Here is a 22635-nt window from a genome sequence, read left to right as displayed (position 1 = left end):
CTTCTGCCAGATTGTCATTTCATATGATTGTCTTCTCTACACATTACTCCTCCTCATTCTTCCTGCTACAAATTGCAAAAAAAAAAAAGCCTTGAGTTGAGTTTGAGTGCAGGAGCTGAAGAGGGCTGGGTTCTCAGCATAATAAAGGCAGTGCTCTTGCATCAGCTTATGGGAGGCAGAGGGATGAAGGTATCCGAGTCATTTCCACCACATTAACACTCACTAGAGCAGAGGAGCCTTTCCTCTGGTAGCATGTGGTAGCATTCATGGGTTCTACCATGTTCCACGTTAACAAAGAAAACCTTATAATTACCAGCTTATGTTCCTCCATTTTATTTTCTTATCTAAGGAATCTGTTTCTGTTTTATACTGATTTCCAGACTTTATGATGCAGAATTTGGTTTGGGGAAACAAGGGCAAGATCAGATATCTTGTTTTAATTATGTCACCTGTACATCCATGTGTCTTGTCTTTCTTTCCTGTGTCTGCGGAACCCCATCTGTTTTGTTCATTTTTCTACTTCCTGTGCCTAGAATGGTGCCTAACATATAGAAAGCATTTAATAGTGAAAAGTTTAGTTTTCAAGTCTATTTTTTATAAAGCAATTACACTTATGCTGTTTCCTGATCATGAGCATGGACAAAATTGATTTGCCGAGAGAAGGAAAACAGGATGGCAGAAGTATCTGTTATTTATTTAGTGCCCCTTAAATTTCAGGCACTCTATTAGGCATATTATATCTACCTAAATGTGTAATTTAATTCTCATAACTTCCCGGGAGAGTAATCACATTTAGAAATAAGGAAACATTAGCTTAGCTATGTTAGGTAAGTACTTCAAAGTCTCATAGATTGTAAATGGCAGAGTAGAGTAAGAATACAGAGTCATTTTTCCTGATTTGTATGGTTTCAACCCTACAATAGCATATATCCATTTGCTGACCAAGGAACTGAGACCAGGAGAGGAAAAATAACCTCTCCAGAGTTGTGTAGCTGGCACGTCCTTGAACACCGATTCCTAATACAGACAGACCTTTAATGGTAGGTTAGAGCCCTGTTCCTCAGATTGTGACAGACCATCAGCATTAGCAACATGCGGTAGCTTATTGGAAACACCATGTCTGAGGGTCCGCTCCAGGAAGACTAAGAATTGTCCTAGTAATTTGTCTCTCAAGAACCAAATGAGGTCTCTGGATGGCGTGGAACCCACAAAGATGACACGTAACCCAGATCATATATGACAAGAATTCCAACTTAACAAACCGGCCTGAAACCTGTTCACTACAATCATTTGTGCTGATTTCCTTAGTATATCACTAATCTAAACTTCAGGGGCCCAGTGAAGAGACCTGACACATTAGAATTTAAGGTTTGGAAAATCTTGGCATATAGTTTCAGGACAAGACACAGTTTATCACAGGAATTATAATTTCCCTTTGTTTCTTCTCCATCTAAAGTGAGATTAAAGGCTGATGGAAGATGCTCTTGGCAGTCTATTAATGGATGCTAATTAAAGTCTTGCTTTGGACAAAAGAAAACAGATGAAGAAGGCAAAACACAATAGAACCTCACAGATGGGCTCCTGGAATAAGCAAGGTGGGCTGGAGAGGGCTTTGGTGATTAAGACACAACACTGGAACTTTCAGCAGCTGAAGCTGTTCTGTTCCTCATCTAGACACAGTATGAAAGTAATTATTCATATGTAAATTGTATGATTTTTTTTCTCGATCCTTAAAAACATGGCCTTATTCACTGTAAATACAAACTCTAACAAATGAATCCAACTGCACATTATTCTGTAGATTCTTTTTTTATTTTCTTCCTTCTCTCTGGTTTTTTTTTTGTTTGTTTGTTTTCTGTTTTTAATGGCACGTTCCTTTTAGATGTGACTTTGCAAATAAAAAAGCATGTAACATCTGGAACTGCTTAAAATCAATTTCTTTTCTCCTTTATTTTTTTCTGTTCTATAACTAAAAATGGACTTTGCAATTTGCATCATGCTTTTTTCCTCCTTCCTTTATAAAATAAATAAATAAATAAATGCCATCTGGTCTAACAGCTCAGTTGCCAGTTACCAGCCCGAGGCAAATCCAAAACTGCCAGACAGTCAAGGCAGAAAATATGGTTTCAAGAAGAAATGCTAATGGAGCCCTTGCTGTCGTATGGCTTGGCACTCTGCCAAATTACCACCCGTGCAAACACTGTCTTATCTCCTAGGGACTTGCAAGAAATCCTTGCAATCTGCATTATGGTATATCAGCACCTTATCTTAATGAAGACGTCTTAAAAACGCAACTGTTTCATAGTTAGTGAAACGTATTGACATCTCAGAAAATCAGATCAGCACTCTTCCGGTGGAGCCGTGAAACTTGCAAGTGACTAAATTTCCAACTTGTTCATTTTCCCGGGATCACGTGCCTTTTGGGCTGTGACCAATGGAGAACATTAGCTCCTGTGTGTTGTGTTCAGTTGAATTAAGGTCATCGGGTCCACAGATGGTAATTATTCACTTAAAGTCAGTCTCATCAGGAAATAATCACTTAGTCTACCTGGACTGAGTACTAGTTTTGGTTGTTTATTTAAATTACATCAGTGGAAGGTTTAGAGTCACCATAGAGCCCTCATTCCCCTTTATCCTGTATGTATCTAAAGCCCAGTAAGTCCTAAAAATTCTGCTTCTAGTATTCGCCCCACTCCTATCCATGTTTACTCCCACTCTCTAGATTCAAGCTATTAAAATTCCTTTCCTGGTTCCCATTCAAAACCTTCTACATGGTCTTATAAAGCCTCTTCTCTCTCCACAGTCAGTAGGGTCTTCTAAAAATATAAATCATCTGCTTACAATAAGGCAGTGTCTTTCCATTGCACTTAAGGATAAGATCCAGAATGCTTAAATTGGCTAAGAGTTCTCTGTGAACTGATTTTGATTTTGCCTCTTAGAACAAATTGATCCTTTCACTATTTCTGTCTCCAAACTGGTCTGTTGGATCCAAAACAGCAAATACCATGTCTACTTTGTTCAACATTCTTGATTCAGCACCTAACGTATGGCGTATAATAGTCACTCAACATACATTCTTTGAATTAATTCAGATTAAATGTTGGTTCTTACTATCTTTGTAATCTTAGACAAAGATTCTGACAGTTCTTAGCCAAAATTACCTTATCTATAAGATGAGACAACTAATCACTTCTCAGAGTTTTGTTGGGAGGAGTAAAGGAGAATATGCTTATGAAGTTCAGTTGGCTTGACACACACAAAAATTTGTTAAATAAATTAAAATTAGACAAATATTTTAATGCTGGCTCTTCTATCTCCTACTATTATGACTTTAGGGAAATCCCCCTGAACGTTTCAAGCCTCATTTCCTGATCTATAGAATGGAATAATAATATCTTCTGAAGAGACTTGCTTGGAAGGATTAGATGAGAAAAATATTGGTAGAGAACAGAGACTAGTACATAGTAACTGTCCAATAAATGGAGTAACCATTGTTGTACTATTACTGATTTATGACCAGAAAAATAAATTAAAAGCTATGAATTCTTTATTCCACTAGTTTCAGAAATTTTCACCCTTGTATTTCCCCAGCAGTACTCTTTGTTGTGTCTCCTACTCTGGTTCCATTATCTATGCACAACTACATGTAAAGAGCCTGGACTGGCCTGGGGTAGAAAACTTTTTCAGGAGCCTAAATTTGTATTTCTCCAAGAAATCTCTGTTTTGTTGTTCCACACACATTCCTATCATTTTCTGTTTCTCTGTATCCTACCTCTCATTCACACCCAACAATCTTTACCCAACACACACAATTTTTATACTTTGTCTCCCAACCTGAATCAATACCTTTAATCTGTGATCTATTTGGGGCTTGTCATCTCACTTTTACCTTTCCTCTGCGATATCCCTTCAAATTGTGTCTTCTAACTTCACTTTAGTAACTCATGTTTCCCAGTCTACATTAAGTGTCCTATGTGTGCTCTATCTTCTCTCTACCCTAGCAAGTATTATACCACAAAGGTATACTGTATTATCCTTTTGAGGTTAAAGAAACCGTCTACCTTGCCCATCCAGCCTAGTACCTGCTGTATGATTCCTAAATAAATATGTGTTAAAAAAAAATGAGACCACAAATTTGAGGTATCCCAACTTCATGTCCCAAAATGCCTATGTGGAACACTCCAGTCCTGTCTGAGCCAGTCCTTCTTACACCTGATAAGAAATATATTTGAACACTGGGACAAAACAAAACAAAACAAAATCCCCTTTTACATGAAAAGGTTAGTATTGTATCTCTCTTCTTGCAACTTCTTAAAAAAGGAGATAAGAGAATTTAGATAACCTCTTAGGGCATCGTTTCTTCATCTGAGTAATAGAAATAAAAGTAGGCACCACATAAAATTGTGTGGATTAAAATACTTATACAGTACTTATCAGAGAAATGTCCATTGATTTTGTTCTCCCCTCTTCTTTTTTTTTTTTCTTTTTAACATCTTCATTGGAGTATAATTGCTTGGCAGGACAGGAATAACGACGCAGACATAGAGAATGGACTTGAGGACATGGGGAGGGGGAAGGGGAAGCTGGGACGAAGTGAGAGAGTGGCATGGACATATATACACTACCAAATGTAAAACAGATAGCTAGTGGGAAGCAGCCTCATAGCACAGAGAGATCAGCTCGGTGCTTTGTGTCCACCTAGAGGGGTGGGATAGGGAGGGTGGGAGGGAGAAGCAAGGAGGAGGAGATATGGGGATGTATGTATATGTATAACTGATTCACTTTGTTATACAGCAGAAACTAACTCCCCTCTTCTTATATTAGAATGTAGAGAGAATATCTTATACACAAAGTTACAAAATATGCCAAAAACATTTTAAGAAGACCCATTGATATCCACATGCCCATTTTATTACAGAATAAGGTTGGAGTTCCTTTCTTCCTTGAAATGTTGCAAACCTTCCATGCTGCACTGTATATCCAGGTAGAGATGAAGGATGGGAGAATGTCCTTCCTGCCACTCACAGAGAATAGCTTTGAGCCTTCAGGCATAAGACCCAATTATCCTTATTATCTTACTTTGCATAGGTAAAAATGTTGTGATTGCACACGAAATTAAATAGCATCCTTTTCAATCTGTTGACATGGATTGGCTTGATGACTTAAAATAAATGGAAATATAAGAGAGCTGAAAGAAATACCAGGCAGTGGTTTTCATAGCCAAGAGTCATATTTTTACACTCCAGGTGTTTAGATGAGCATTTTTGTATATGATAAAGCAGTAGAATGGTAATTATAGTTGGAAGACTTTGTTAAATTCTTAACAAACAAATTTGTTTGTTAAATTCTTTGGTTATCATAACTATTACAGCCTTTTTTTTTTTATTTCACAGCTAACCAAACCTAAATTGTTTGTTTCTTCAGTCAATGATATCACTATCCGTTATTTATTGGGACATCATTGACTTCATGAATACAGTGCTTTCCTATGAGGCAACTATACAAAGCACAGAATTATCTCGTTCATTAAAATGTAACTGGAGAGAACATCTGTTAGAATTGTGGGAATCTGAATGAAAAACATAGGTAATGCATTACTTGTCACCATGGTTTTCATGTGCATATTGTGATTTCAACTAACACGCTCTTATTACTTGAATGCATTTCGTGGACCTTCTATACTGATGAGGAGAGCTTAAACTCAGTAACTCATTCATTCAAAACATTTTTATAGACCTACTATGAGCCAAGCACAGTTCTAGTGACTGAAGATACAGAGATGAGTAAGTCATTTTCTTAGCAAAAATTATGAAGGGCTTCCCACATTAAGACAGGGAGGGGGAATATTTTTTACAAGAAACCTATAGGGAGTCATCGAAGGATTTTCAACAGAGGTGAGATGCTATTGGATATTTGTTTGAAACTATTAGTTTGAAAAATGTGTGGAGGGAGAATTGGGCAGATCCAGGTGAGGGGCAGAGACCAGATGGAGTTGATATTATAGTAACTCAAGTAAGAAATGATAAGTCTTTTAATACAGGGATATATGCATGGAGGAAATAGACTCTTCATGGTTTAAACGTTAATCAAATGTGGTGATATTTGGCAAGGCTTGGAATTGGACAACTAGATGAATGTTTCTACCATTGTGAAACATAATAAGAGTGGTAGATTTGGATCACTGGGATGAGGAGATTGAATATTTTATCTGAAGACATGCTTTACAGTATTAATTATAGTTGCAATATGAATTTTTAAAGTAAAGCATACCATATCTTATCTACTCATGAAATCACTGGGTTCTAAATTATTGATGTTTTGCCTTTGTTATATAAAGGAATTAGTGATTTAAAGGGAAATGAGTCATCATGTATTGCATCAGCCTCATTTTTCAGGTAAGTAAAGTAAGCCTCAAGGAGAGAAAAATATGTCTCCTAAGATTACGAATAGAGGCTTCTACCAAACTGAATACTGACCAGATTATCTTCAAATCCATTGTCAATTAGAGATCAAGGAAGCCTGTTCCTGATTCTTTACCTCTTTCTTCACCTCTTCCTCAACACTCTGAAACCAAAACTACTCGTGTAGTCTTCTCTAGACGTTATTTCAGGCCTTGAGTCAATCTCAGAGAAAGCTGGAAAAACAAAACAAAACATGTTATGTGATTTCCCAGCTCAAAGTCTGTCAATGAACAGAAGGCAAAACTTCTAAGTGTGCCTGAAAGCACCACTGTAATATGTCATTTGCCGTGACCTTCAGTGTTGCCTTTTCAGAGATTACCCTTGCTACTCTGGATTTCAGCCACAGGGAGTTGCTGGCAGAGTGTTAAAGGTACTGGCTGTGAGGTTCATATAGGCTGGAGTTCAACTCGCCAGGGGTGACCTTGGATGAGGTACTTCTCTCCGTCTCAGTCTTCTTTTCCAGAGAACACGGATAATTAAGGGACACACCTCTGGGGAAGTGCAGTTGAGACAGTATATGTGAAATGGCATGGACTTTGGAGCATGTAAATTCCCCATCCTTTCATGTTAACACTCATTTAATATTAATTACTAACTTCGTTAGATTTTGTTGTTATTGAACCCGTAAATTTGGGTTAATCCCTCTTTCTGTGTGCCCCTGCATTATCCTCTACATACCTGCGATATTGTGATTTACAATAAGAAATATACATTTGGTCTTTGGTCCCATTTCCCACACAGAGCTCTGAAAACCCTGGACATTTCCAAACTGAAGAAAGCCATAAAGGTATCTCCTGTTATGTTAATTACATAACTTTTGGACCACACCTAAGGATACGGATTGGTTGCCAGGGGAGCCATCCATGTGCTTAGAGGGTTGGAACTTTCAATACCACCCCCTGACCTCAGGGAGGAGAGAAGGGCTGGCGATCAAATCGATTACCAATGACCAACGATTAAATCAGTCAAGCTTATATAATGAAGCCTTATAAAATCCCCCAAAGGACTGGATTTGGAGAGTTTCTGGGTTGGTGAACATGTGGAGATTTGGGGGGAATGAGGAACTCCGAGAGGGCATAGAACCTCTACCCTCCTTGCTCTACACATCTCTTCCACCTGGATTTTCCTGAATTACATCCTTTACAATACGCTGATAATCTAGTAAGTAAAATGTTTCTCTGAATTCTGTGAGCTACTCTGACAAATTAATCAAACCCAAGGAGGGAATTGTAGGAACCTCTGATTCATAGCCAGCTGGTCGGAAGCATAGGCAACACCCTGGGCTTTCGATTGGTGCCTTAAGTATGTAGGGGGAAAGTCAAGACTGAGCCCGCAACCTGCAGAATCTTATGCAGTCTCCAGGTAGATTGTGTCAGACTCACGTTGAATTGAAGGACATCCAACTGGTGCTTGAAAATTACTTGGGGTTGTAGGAGAAACTCCCCGCCCCATGTTGAAATTGGGATCAGAAACCCAAAAGAATACCCCTACCATGGTACCTACAAGACTTTACTGCAGATACTGGTTATTGGTGGTTATTTGTGGTTATTGGATATTGGTTATTGGTACTGAGTAGCTGAACCTCAACACTAAGTTCCCTGATGACGACTGGACTCATTATCCTGTGTTTTAAAAATGACCCCAAAGCTTTTTTTAGTACTGTGGCTATAGTCCATGAGATTTTCTCGTTTAAGACCCTGTTTTCCCGTTTCTGCCATGTCTGGATTTCATGTGCTTGTCCAGCTTGTCCACAGTCCCTCTGCCCCATGTCTGCCATCGCTAAGGTCATTCCAGTTCCCAGGCTCAGGAAGCACCACACCAGGCCTGGCCACATCATTATCATTACAACTATAGCCCGCCTACAATCACCACCATACGAACTGTGCTTCCTCTATCAGGGACTTGTTGAGCTGTATCTAAATTTTCTGCCTTCTTTGTTCACTGCTTTGAACCCCAAGTTTCCATTGTCAGTGTTATCATCAGCCATAGCAGCCTTGGAGTCTTCTAAACCCCTGGAGAGTCTTGTCTTTTCGCAGAAATGACAAAGCATGGGCTTTGGAAACAGACAGATGACCTGGGTTCAAACCCCTACTCGGCTCGTGTAACAGATACTGATTACGGAGTTTCCTTGGTTAAAATGCTAAATCACTCTGAGCCTCTGTTCCCTCATAGCTAATATGGACAAAATCATGCTTTCTCATAAAGTTACGGTGAACACAACGTGTGAAGCTCTAAATATCACCCATATAATTACCTCCATTCATACTGCTACAACCCCCGTTCAAACCACCATCATTGTAATCCTGGACCTCTGCAATGAGTCTTAACTGCTCTCTCTGGCCAGAACACTTTAAAAATGTTAATCCGGTTACCCTTCTTTAAGCCAGGTACTGTCTTTCCATTGCACTTAGAGTAAAAACCACTCACCAAGGCAAGTCTCCTTTCTCTCGCCTCTACTCCAGACTTGTTTCTGAGACCCCCCAGCTTGCTCACTGTGTTTGAGACACTCAGGCTTTCTCCCTGGTCCTTAAGCCTGTCATGGTCACAAAAGCCTCAGAGGCACGCGGCTTGCTCTTTCCTCCAGTGGGTTAGTAGCCCACCTCACTTTTGGTCCCAACTCCACTGTAGCCCATGTGCCTCAGCCTTCACTGCCCATTACTCTCTGTTGTGTCATCTTGTGTCATTCTGTGCAGATAACTTTTTGCTCTCTGAATTATTAAATTTTCAGTAATGCTTGTCTTATTTACTTATTTATTTACACCATCTATTTCTTTTTCCCTCATGTGTATGACAGCTTCATGTGAAATGGGACTCAGTTAGACCTGCTTCAGGAAAACAGAGTTGTTAAGAACACAGACACTAGATTCAGACTTCCCAGGACTGATTCCTGGTTTCACTTCTTAGTAGCTGTATCACTCTGGGTAATTTGTTTAACCTATTTTTCTTCTCTAAAAAATCAACTAATTATAAAGCACTTAATTTAGAACAGTATACTTAGCACATAGTAAATTCTCTGTAAATGGTATTATTATAATAGTTGATATCATCCCCTCCCCTACAATAGTGATAGGCACACAGAAAGCACTCAGCGAATATGTACTAGCATAGTGCTTGGACCACAATCAGTGTTCAACGAATGGAGTTTGCCCATGTTACTGTCCATAATACTAGTGCTAAAAAAAGATAATAATAACACTGTTGTTCATCAGCAGCAACATTAACAATTCTGAGTGTCAGGATTTTGAAAAGATCTATAGAAACCATGAACTAACCTACTCTTGCTTTACTTTTCTTACTTTTTCTTCATACACAGATTTCAATGCCTGTAAGATGTTTCCAAAAAAACCTGGAAATACAGAGGTTAATAAAAAAAACCCTCACACTCCAATACAGATACAAGTATTTAAAACAATCACCCTGCTCATAGAAATAGGGATAAAGTGCTTTGGAATCTTTAAGGAAGTGATTCCTCATTCTTCCTAAGGGGGGCAGAATGTTTTCACAGAGTAGGCACCAAATGAATTGTAGTTGGAATAAAAATTAGGAATTCTCCAAGTGAAGAAGACAGGGAAGCGATTCCAGGAAGATAGAAAAGACTGTGTTTGTTTAAAAAAATCACTATTCAGGGAAGCATGAGACATTAGGAGGAATTGCAGTAGTGTACAGGGAGTAGGAAATAGACTGGGGATTCAATTGCTATTGAGGTCAGATCAGCAACTGTAACGATTTTGGGATTGAGTTTTATAATACAGTTAATGGGGGAATATCAAAGGTTTTTAAAATTTGGATGTCAAATGATCATATTTGAATTAATTTAATTACCTTAAATTAAATTATTAATTTTAATTCGTTATAATTAATTAAACAAGAATAGTGTGTGTGTGTGCACGCTTTTGAACGAGCAGGAAAAAAGAGAAGACAGAAGTAAGAACATCCCTTCGAAAGCTTTCATGATATTCATAACTGGAATTGGGCTCAAGCTGTGTCAGTGAAGAAGATAAAAGAGAAGCAGATTTTAAGAGTATTTAGGACAGAGGGTCAAACAAGCTTGGCAGCCCTGGAGATATAGTTATTAAGAGAGGAAGAAAGCCAAAGATGCACTGATATATCTGTTTTGGAAGGTAAATTCTTTATGCCAGTCTTGTATATGGGGAATATGAAATTAGAAATAGGTCAGTGGCACACAAGTCTGAATTTGGAAATGATACTTTTGATTTGTGAGGCATTGATCTGTAAATTTTTAATTTGTTAGTAATTTATTAGCTGTTTCCTATGTGAATATGTTTGTGGAAGGGCTTATATGTAGGGTAACCGTATCAATTTAGTTAGGACAGTGCTGGTTTTTGACTTATCCTGGAGTAATTATTAATATCACCCCCTCTTCTTCACTAAAGCATCCTAGTTTGCATCATAATTGTATGGTTCCTAAGTTATAAGGAAATCCAAAACTAAAGAATTGAGAACTCTCAGCCTCAATAGAAATTTATAATTTAGTGTAAGAGGTAGACATATTTGAATAATTTTTTTTTCAAATGTTACCAGGATGAAGAAACACAGGAATAAAAAACTGTCAAGGGGCTTCCCTGGTGGCGCAGTGGTTGGGAGTCCGCCTGCCGATGCAGGGGACACGGGTTCGTGCCCCGGTCCGGGAGGGTCCCACGTGCCGCGGAGCAGCTGGGCCAAAATTTAAAAATACGATTCTAGGGATCCTACTCAGTAAGATGACCATAACATTTACCATCTGTCTGAGTCAGCTTGGACTGCTACAACAAGCTACCGTGAACTGGGGATGAGGGAACATCAAAAAATAGAAGTGTATCTCTTATAGTTCTGGAAGCTGGAAGCCAGGGATCCTGGTGCCAGCATGGTCAGGTTTTGGTGAGGGTCCCCTTTCTGGTTTGCAGATGCCATCTTTTCCTTATGTCCTCAGATGGCAGAGAGCAAAGACAGGAAGGGAGCTCTCTCCCATCTTTTCTTACAAGGGCACTAGTCTCATTCATAGGGCTTTACTCTCATCACCTCCCAAAGGCCCCATCTTCTAATACCATCACTTTGGGGGTCCAGATTTCAACATAGGACTTTTGGGGGGAACAGAAACATTCAGTCCATAATATCATCCAAACTGGACTTTTAAGATAGAAAAGAGAAATTAATGATCACAGTAGGACAGCAGATACAAACTAGCCCTGCCCAGATAAGCTGATATGCATGACCACTTGTGAGTCATTGAATTCAGTATGAGAGACCATCATTCTCTAGGAGCCTGGGATAGATTTCTTTGTGTTTGGCAGGTAGACAATGTAGGTGCCACATACCTTACTCGAATTGTCTTTTTCTACCTCAGACCCTACTCTTACATGTAGATGAAGGTGAGTACTCAAGACTGCTCTCCTCTCAGGGTAATATTCTTACTTATCCACTTCTTACTGTGATAGGATATAGGAGGGAACTTGGATAGCTGCTTGTATTAAAGCTTTAATCCTAATGTAGCTCTCATTTAATCAATCACTGGCCTTCCCAAGAGCCCTTTGGACCCTCATCCAAAGAGATCACCAGCATATTCTTTTGCTGGACCACAGATGAACTAAGAAATTCACTGTATTTGTTTTATATCATACCCAATCAAGGCATTTTACAATCTGGATTCCATCTTCCTAGGCTCCTTCTATATTAATGCCTAGTATAACATGTAGCAATAATAAAATCATGCTTGTATATTATGGTTATTATGCCATTTCTATTATCAGTGTCACAATGATATGTGAAATTGACACACCATTATGTGAAATAATGGGTTTCCTTTTCTGTTAGAGCTGTCAGGGAAATCTCTGGGTATGAGGAGCTTGGGCTGAAATCTAAAGGAGTTGTTTATGGTATGAAGGGCAGTTTCTGTAAAACCACTGGTTCACAGGTTGAAATCAAATACGGTCCTGCTTCATTAAAATCAAATGTTAACCCTGTGTGTAACCCATGTAACCTCTGCAGACATGGATATTTTTAAGAGTGCTACTCTGAGAGGATCAGTCCAGCCATGATTGATGTGCCACCTTGTTCAACAAAAAATTTTAATTCTGTATCATTCATAAAACCCATTCTTATTTTAGAGATTTAAAAAAATCCTTTCCTGAGATATAAATGTTTAATAGCTCCTTTAAATATTAAATGACTCTCCTCCGTACAACGTATTCCAAAAATGAGAATGCTTCAATGAAAAAAAGCCTGAAAAATTTGGCATATCTTGTGAACCCTGTTTTCAGTGAACATTGTCTCATGTTTAGCTATATCTGTCCCATAACTAAGATCTGTTGTAGTGAAATACCTTCCATAGTGATATAATGATGCACATAACATCCACATTATTTCAACCCTACATGTCTGTTCCTTGAAACACGCAGTTTCTCATCCACATGTGTTCCCTGGGTGAACACAGCTCACGCAGGACATTTTAAATACAGCTCTAAAATGCTTTGATAATCAGTACCTGAGGAGCTTCATCTGTCCTGGACTTGATGTATAGGATGAGATCCTACCTTGAACTTAAACGTGGCGCTGTTATGAGATGGGACTTTGATGTTCTTGGTAGGCAGAGGGTTTGTTTTGCATTTGGGAGGAACGTAAATAATGTGTGGCCAGAGGGATGACTGGAAGTTTTGAAATGTGACCTCAGAATTCTTCGGTGATTGCCTCTAAACAGACGGGGATGGTTCCCTTCCCTTTGCATCTGGGCTATGTGACTGATTTACCAACAGAATACAGTAGAAGTTACGTTCTTTTGGGGGCCCAGGACTCTGGGAATGCTGCTGTCTCAGAGCCCAGACTCCATGTTGTAAGGAAGCCAAAACTAGGCCACAGAAAGAGACCACATGGAGAGGCCAAAAATAGGGGTTCCAGGTATGAGCTAAGAGCCAGAATCAATCACCAGTTGTGTGAGCGAGAGCACCCTTAGATGACTCAGCCTCCAGCTTTGGAGTCTCCCCAGATGAAATTCTATGTATTGCGGGGCAATACACGCCATACATGCTGTGCCTTGTCTGAGTTCCTGACCTAGAGAAAGTTTGAGAGAGAAAAAATTATTGTTTTAGATAATAATGTTTAATAATGTGGTGGGAGAGATAATGTGTTTAATAGTCTGACTGTAAAAATGCAAACTATTGAAACCATATCATTTTATTTTTTCTTTTAGCCAATCACAGCAATTGCTCATATAGTAAAAAAGCAATAAATCTGTATTGAATAAATGAATGAACAAATGACTATGTGATCTGAGCAATAAATTTATGAAAATCCATTGTAAGGGTAAAGTACAATATAAAATTTAGACATTCTCCTCAGTAGTCCCACCACTGTATTAACACACTGTTTGAAATAAATAACCTATATGCAAAGGCATTCTTCTGGTTTTCACGTCACATGAAGGCAAGGGTAAAAGGTGATAGGGAACTTACTTGGCTTGGACACATTCCTTGTGCGTAGGCTAAAGCTCGGTCATACAGAAAGGGAAGGGGTAGGACGGCAGGCCAAAGATGGCGCTGACGAGGAGTCACTGCGGTTCAGCCGCACGGTGCAATGTCACAGCTGGGTTATTGACATCAGTATAGTCAAGATACATAACATTTCCATCACCACAGTGATCCCTCAGGATACCTCGTTTCAGCCATACCTACTTTCCTCCATCCCCACCCTCTCCTTGGCAACCATTAATCTGTTTTCCATTTATATAGTTCTTTCATTTGAAGAAAGTTCTATAAATAGAATCATAAAGTGTGTAACCTTTTAAGACTGGCTTTTTTCACTCAACATCGTTCTGTGGAGCTGCATGCAGGTTGTTGCATTTCATTTATTTTGTGTTATTCCTCCTCTTTATTGCTGAATAGTACTCCATGGTATGGATGTACTACAGTTTAACTGTGCAAGGACATCTGGGTTGTTCCCAGTTTCAGGCTGTTACAAAGTAAGTTGCTAAAAGCAGTTGTGTACAAGTTTTAGCATGAATATAAATTCTTAAGGAGCATGCCAAAATGTTTCCAGGGCTTCCCTGGTGGCGCAGTGGTTGAGAGTCCGCCTGCTGATGCAGGGGACGTGGGTTTGTGCCCTGGTCCGGGAAGATCCCACATGCCGCGGAGCGGCTGGGCCCGTGAGCCACGGCCGCTGAGCCTGCGCGTCGGAGCCTGTGCTCTGTAACGGGGGAGGCCACAGCAGTGAGAGGCCCGCGTACTGCAAAAACAAAACAAAACAAAAACAAAATGTTTTCCGGAGAGGCTGGGCTCTATTACATTCTCACCAGCCATGTATGAGTGATCCAGCTTTTCCACAGTCTTTGTGAATGTGAAAGCATTTGATGTGGTCACTAATTTTTATTTTAACCTTTCTGATAGGTGTGTTGTGATATCTGATTATGGTTTTAATTTGCATTTCCCTAATGATATTGAAAGTCTTTTCATGTGCTTATTTATCCACTCTATATCCACTTTGGTGAAATTTGTGTTCATGTTCTAGACCTATTGTCTATTTGGATTAATGGATTTTTTTCATGTACCTTTTAAAAAAAAACATGAGATTTGAAAGTTCTTTATGAATTCTAGATATTAGTCTTCTTCAAATATGTGATTTTCAAATATTTTCTCCCACTCTGTAGCTCATCTTCCTCTGCTCTTTTTACAGGGTCTTTCATAGAGCAGACATTTCCAATGTTGATGAAGTCCAATTTATCTGTTTCTGTCAGTGAGTTGTAATATTGGTGTTATTTTTCATAAATGCTTGGTAAAATTCTCCAGTGAAATTATCTAGGTCTGAAAGTTTCTTTTGGGGACATTTTGTAATTACAGCTATGATATCCTTAATAACTATAAGGCTGTTCACATTTTTTATTTCATTATGGCAGTTTGTTTTTCAATAAATTAGTCCGTTTCATTTAAGTTGTCAAAGTTTTTAATTTTCATTCAGTTCAGCGAATTTAAAAAATCACTTAATGCATTGAGACTTCCTTTTCAACTCTTGAAATATTTAGAATTGTGTTATTTAGTCTCCAGTGGTTTGGTATTTCCCTTTTGTGTTTCTGCGATTAATTTCTAGTTTGATTCCAGTATGGTCAGAGAATACTTTCTGTATGATTTCAGTTCCTTTTAATTTGTCAGGATTTGCTTTATGTCCCAAGATATGGATTATCCAGATATTTGTGTCCCATGTGCACTTGAAAATAATGTGTTTTCTGCTGTTGTGTGAAGTGTTTTATAAATGTAATGTAGATCTTGTTGGTTGATGGTGTTTATGAGTTCTGTAGTCTTGTTGACTTCTTGTCTACTTGTTCTATCAATTATTCAAAAACAGATGTTGAAATCTCCACATGTAACTGGATGTGCCTGTACCTCCTTCCAGTTTAATCTGCTTTAACTTCACATATTTTACAGTTATGAGATCTGGTGCGTCACCCTTAGGATTGCTCTGTCCCGTGGAGGTTTCATATTTGGGAGGTCCCCAAATATCCCTCTCTGCCTCTGGTGATTTCCTTTGCTCTGGTGTCTAGTTTATTTGATATTTATATTTATTTGATATTTAATAGTATATATTTAGTATCTACTCCTGCTTTCCTTAATGTAGTATTTTCATACTATGTTCTTCCTTGTTTTGTTACTTTTAGCCTTCCTATATTGTTATATTTGAAGTAAGTTTCTTATAGACAACATATTGTTTGTTCATATGTTTTCATCTACTCTGACATTCTCTGTCTGTAAATGTAAAAGAATAACAGTAGAATGAGACTTAAGGAAATACTTTATTAATATCTTAACCAAATAAATTCCAAAACAGAGAGCTCTGATATGAACTGGATTGGAGCACATCTTTAAGTTAGTTTGAAGTCTAAGCTAGGTTTCCCTTTCCTACTGTAGCTAAACCTCAGGCATACTCAGGAACATGAGTGGAAGGATGGATAGAGACTCTGGTCTAATACTCCACTCACCTTATTGGTATGTAGAAACATGTAGAAAAAGTGAACTGGCTGTGTCTATCCCTACAGATCCTGCCCCAGTCCCTTTAGAAAGAATGTGATTTCCAATGCATCAACACTCTGCTTAGTGATAAGCTACTTCCCACAGATGTCCTGGCCCTAGGCAATGAGTTAATTGGTTAAGTAGTAGGTAGGTAGCAGTGTAGGAGACTGATGAAGGGAAGTTAAGACTCTTCTTTTCTGACCGGAGACATTTTTTTGTTATGGTTAACTTTTTTTCTTCAGGCTAAACTTAACTTTACATTTCTTCCTGTTCCTTTTTCATCTTTTTTTTCACTTCAGACTATCTCTATAGACAGCCCATTTTTCCAATAGATTTCTGGATTTCATCATCTTCCCCCTCTACTTCTTCCTTTCACACATGACATTCCAGGGATTTCCTGAGATCAGGTACCCACATCATTCCTGCTCAAGGCAGGGAGTGACCTTAATTAGAAACCTTACCTATGATTTCCTTTAGGGCTACATTACAATTTTATTGTGCCTGAGAGAATCAGCTAGGCTCTTCCCTCTCTTCTAATTAGCTCTCTGGACACTGCAGCAACTCAACAATGGTAGAAATTGAAGTGGGTGATTTATCACTGAATAGTTCCCTGGGTGATCCAGGCCTACCTCTCCAAGTTGGGAGAAAGACCGTTGAGACCCACAAAGTCACTCAGACAAGTTTTTGATGATTCTTCAAGAACCAATTAAGTCAGGAGTAATTTATACCAAGAGCCAAATGATCATATTAGGATACCTCCCAGGAAATTTTACGTGGAAAAGCACAGTAGAAGACTATTGAAAGGTCCCCTATACCATCTATAATAAATCAGTGATTGATTTATCAAAATAATCCCAATTCAGAAATGCATCCTTTCAACAGATCTGATTATTCCTAGTAGCAAGACTCCACAAAAAACAGGGTCACCATCCTCTCTCTTTAGTCAGAAAAACATTACTCCATGGCAAGTATATTCATACTTAAAGATTTTTAATTATTTTTATTTAGAACATCAAACTTGAACCTTAAAATGGCTATATGAGATGGATGGAATGTGGATTATTGTTACCTAATGAAGTTAAAATACAAGAGTTTAAATGACTTACTTAAGGCAGCACTATTTAGAATTGATAGTGACTGAATTTGAATCCATGATAGTCTAACTTCAACTTCCATGATCCCCGGATATCTCTTAAAGAAGTGTTAAAAGGGACAGTGGAATCAGAAACAGGGAGGCCCTTCTTGCTAAAGATGGTTCAGTAAGAAACATATGGGACTCTACCAAATTCAATGTCAAATTAAAAAGAAGAGTAGAAGGAGGTAAAAGAAAATGGGGGAGAAGTAGAAATAATGACAAACACGAAGTTAATGCATAAAACATGAGTAAAAATGATTTTGTTAAACTTTTAAAATACTTCAAGTACCATACAAGCTCTCTGACTTTGGGGTCTCCAAGATAGGAACCATGGTATACGTAGTAGTAGAGTGAACAAATTACACTGGTTTTCCTGGGACTGTTCTGCAATCCCACACAAACCAGGACATTTGGTCAGCCTATGTAGTAGAGGAGGACTGAGGGTTAAAGGGGATGCTTGGATCCTACTGCCACTTCCAGTCCAAGACATCCATATTTGTCAAGTCACCTCAACTCTCTGTCAGTTTCCTTATCTCTCAAAAGTGGATCAGTTTACCCAGTTCAAGTGTTGTGAAGTTAAATACAAGATCAACTTAGCAAAAAAGCTTTTAGCCAGCAGGTCAATGCTTTTGTGTTTCAAGGCTGAAAAGAAATGTTGCAGGGCCAAAAAACACATCATATTTGGGAGTTGATGGCTTATCAAGGGGGGAGAAGAGAACCTAATTGAGGAGCCGCTTCGTGGAAGGGAGAGAGGGGAGGTAATGGAAATACTGGCAGGTTAGAGGTTTAGGAACTGTAGAGATCTGTGCCCCGCTTGCCCACTGTCCCTCCATTGTGGGGTGAGTCCTGGATATCAGCAAAGGCTTGACATGAAGGCCGGAGGCCTCTGAGAGCTGTGCTGAGGGTCTGCACCAGCACTCAGAGAGCTAAGGACTTAATTACAGTGCAGTGCGGTAGACAGAGCCAACAGTGATGGTGCCCACGGTGACTCAGGACCGCACCCTTTTCCTGTTTTAGGTGTGTGGACTTAGCGCCCAGGAAAGACATGTGGTCCCCACAATATGGTAGATTGAATTAGCCACTGCCTTGGTCACTGGGGGCTCAGATTTGATTTCATTTAAAACAAATAGAGTAACTAAGTTTCCATTAATCTAAACATCATAAGACAATTTTTTTTATCATCTACTCAAAGAAAAATGAGACATTTTTCTGGACTACAGATATTCTCAGAGAACAGTTTAGGAGAAAGCCCCATATACAGTCAGTTATCACATAAGAAGGTGAGGTAAGGTTTTCGCACAGATGAGGGTCTGGGGAGAGCTAAGGGAGGAACTGTCTGTGAATTTCCAGACACAGGTGGGCGGAGCAGCTCTGAAATTCTCTGCATGGTAATCGCTGGGACAAAACACTCCTCTGAGATCAGGCAAGCAGGCTAAATAGGGGAGAGGATGAACATGCTCAAAGTGCCATCTTCATGCATAAGAAAATAAAGGCAAATACACAGAAACAATATTCAACTCTTGTTAATCTTTCTGTTTCCTGCAGAAATTCCCTGCTGGGGTAGGAGAGAAGAGAAAAGCTCTCTCACAGAACACTTCAGCATGTAAGTAACACTTTGGAATGTACTAGTCTTGATCTGAGGAGGAAAAAACAACTGCAGACCCCATCAAATGTCAGAAAAGTCACTTTGTTCCAAATGGGCTACTTTTAACCACATTTGTTACAATCTGTTGCTAATTCCACTGAGAGTATAAGAACTAGCTTCCCTTTAACTGGCAATTGCAAAGAAGTCTCCCCAGGAAACTTCCTTCAAAGGGAACATTTTAAATTCCATTAGTGACAATGACAGCACTATAGCTGAGAGGAGGTAGGGTTGGTCGAATCTTTTGTTTAAAATATTCAGAATAATTGACGTCAGAGAAGGGCAGGGAGGGAGGGAGAAATAGAGACAGAGAGAGCGGGAGCCAGAGGGCGCGCATTAGTTGAATGATTGATGATAGAGCGTTTCTAATTACATCAGCCTTTCCAGAGGAGACAGGTCATGGCGAACTTACTGATCCACAGCTACAAGTTTAAGAGTTTTTGACAGATAGCTATAATGTAAAATACAATTATTAAAAGACAAGACAGATGTGAACAGCTTGTTTCTTTTTTCATGTAGAAGTCAGACAGGGGCAGAGAAATTTTGCTACCATCATGGAACTAAGACTTACAACTTCAGTGGATGGTTTGAGGTTGCTAAAGTTAGATTACAAAGTACCAAACCAGTGAAATTGAGGTTACCTTTAATTTCATGGGGAGAAAAATGTAATTTGTCCTCTCATTTTTCATCCTCTAGAGATTTTTAAATAGTATTTTATTTCTGCTTGTAAATGGCATACACTCTCCTTGTAGAAGTTAACATAAAATAAAATGAAATAAAGTAAAATAATAAAATAAAATATCGGCCACAATCAATTCTCAGAACTAACTACTGCCATGGCTTTTTCCTTAGTACCTTTATATAGTTGAGATTTATACAATCCAGGTAGAAACCTAATTTTGTTCCTATTTAGTATTAAAATACGAACATTTTGCAATGCCATTGAAAATTTTTCTACATTTAATTTTAATATCTACAGAATAACTTGACACTTCTGAAAGTCTGTTTTTAAATTTAATAAAATTTTAAAAAGTAAGCTAACAAAATGTACTTCCTAATACGGCTATGAGACATTTCATTTATTTACTCGTGTAAATAGTTCTCTGAGAAATTAATTTTATTGGATAACATTAGTTTTGCCAAATTGCTTTCTAAAACCTCTGTGCATGTTCTGTACTTTGCCCACATCCTATCAAGCAAAAATTAACTTATATGTTTCTTTAACTCAAGTTCCTGGATAAGTTCACCACCAAGATGAATTACTAATTAGCAGCAGCATATTCAGTTTTGGAAAAATGTCTGTCTTTCAATTCAGTTGAGTTCATCAGGTTTCCTGTTTTAATTCTATCACTCTGCAGATTCCATTTTCTCTTAAAGGTTTTTCCACATCAGTTGTAGGGGAAACAAGAGCTCTTGGTCATACCTTAAAAAGTTTGCTTGGTCAGTCTTCTAACTTTAGAGGGCTTTATTTCTTTTATTCCTGGGTTTGTTGTTGTTGTGGTTTTGGTAGTTCTTTACTGTTGGAAAAATGGTGATTGCTGATTCATAGAATAGAAATTTTCACTGCTAGATATCATTTTTTGCTAATATTAATGCAAACAATAGCTAATTGTATTGAGTGTTTACTATATGCAGGTACCATGCTAAGGAATATATGTATTTTTTTTTCCCCTCGGAATTTAATTCTCCTAGTAAATAGTGTTATTTCTGGTTTATAAATGAAGGAACTGTAACTAAGAGAGGTTGAGTGCCTTCTCAGAGTCACACAGCCACAGAACTAGATGGGATTTAAGCTAGGATTTAAGCATTATGACATCAGAATTCATGCTCTTTCAGCATGTAGAGTTTGAAACATAAATTAAGCAATTTCTGTTTCAGTAATGTTCTGGATATATAAAAGGCCAGTTATTGGATTTCTTAGGCTTTTATCTCTAAAATTGCCCTTGGCCATGCTTAGGAACAAGGAGTGGGAAATAGTTTTTCTCTAATATATCTTAGATGTCTGTTATATTTGAATCAGGAATGTGATTATTTGGAGCGGTTATACCTACTTATCCAAATCCTTATGTTCCTTCTACCCATTGGTATCAACTCTTTAAATGGTAAATCCTTGGGAATCTGGTTGTTTCCTCAGTGAGCAACTAGAAAGTAAAATCTGAATATATTGATTTTAGGAAAATAATCACTGTTAATGGAGATATGATATAGTATAAAGGGTTGTAAAGCTGGTTCTATTAAGCTATGGCTTGATAACTTTGGATAAATCCCTGTATCTCTCTGTCCCTCAATTTCATAGTCTGAAACATGAGGACAATAGTAGATTTCTCATAAATTACAAGGATTTTATGAGATAATGGATATGAGCATGTTTTATAAAGCATCTGATAAATACCTGTGAAAAGAAGAGAGATTGTCCAGTTACCTCATTTTGCTGATAAAGAAGGAAAATAAACCCTAACATCTGTTCTTACATAGGCTAAGCGCACTGCACATGCTATGTCAGTTAAGCCCCACAATACTATCTGAAATATATCCATGTATAGATGGGGAATCTGAGGCTCAGAGAGAGTAAATCAATGCCCCTCCCCTGTTCATACGTGTGCTACATAACCTAGTCAGTATTTGAAGCCAGTCTCCCTTTTTAGAAGACCCGTACTCTAGCCCAATGCCCCACTTTCCCTTTCTTCATGCCAAAGACACTTTCTCCTGCATTGGACCACTTTCCAGTTCTGACCAGGCCAGTTCCTTTGGTATGTATTGGAAGGCAATGCAACCACCACATTCGAGACTCAGACTTTCTCCTCAGCGTGCATCTCCCTCCCTGGAGTTGGGTCTTCATCCCTATTCCCAATGTAGAAAACATTCTCCATGCTCAATTCTCTTCTCCCTCCTGCACAGAAATTCTCTGCATAATGGAAAATCACAGTAGTTTAAGTTCCCGTGATGTGAGGGATCCGTCTCCAACCACAAATCACTAGTTGTAATTAAAGCGTAATGAAATACCAAAGTCAGTCAGGGCCTAAAGGGGCCTTTTCTACGACAGTCACCTCCTACATTAATTCTCTAGTTACACAACTACACTTCATCTTTCCATAAGCCCAGTTCAATATGTTAAATGATATTGGTTATTTTTAATATATAGCTTATATTTGGGATCTAAATAGTTGCTCTGGGCAAAAGGGCTCAAGAAAGGGAAACAGAGTATTTCCAAAATTACACTATTTCTTTGGAATATGTAGCCCAGACCCCTAGACTATCACTATATTCTTGTCATCATCTTTCAACAACAGCAACTTTAACAACAACTTGCCATCTATTCACTAATTTGTCCATCTTGTCAGTAGATAAATCCTGACCACCTACTGTGCCAGGCACTGTTGTAAATGCTCAGGATAGACCAGTGAGCCA

The 22635-nt window shown here is 38.5% G+C and overlaps 1 long non-coding RNA gene across 1 annotated transcript in view; it reads left to right on the top strand.

Moving 5' to 3' along the window:
- LOC141276876 (uncharacterized) overlaps nt 1-22635 on the top strand; it is a 249462-nt gene that overhangs the window by 106662 nt on the left and 120165 nt on the right. Inside the window, exon 2 of the long non-coding RNA XR_012327127.1 lies at nt 19131-19188. This is a non-coding gene — a long non-coding RNA (uncharacterized lncRNA). The remainder of the gene's footprint in view (nt 1-19130; nt 19189-22635) is intronic.

This window comes from Tursiops truncatus, chromosome 17, assembly GCF_011762595.2.
Source record: "Tursiops truncatus isolate mTurTru1 chromosome 17, mTurTru1.mat.Y, whole genome shotgun sequence".
NCBI classification, from domain to species: domain Eukaryota; kingdom Metazoa; phylum Chordata; class Mammalia; order Artiodactyla; family Delphinidae; genus Tursiops; species Tursiops truncatus.
Note: the sequence above shows the minus strand (reverse complement) of the source record. Positions and strands in the feature narration are given on the sequence as shown.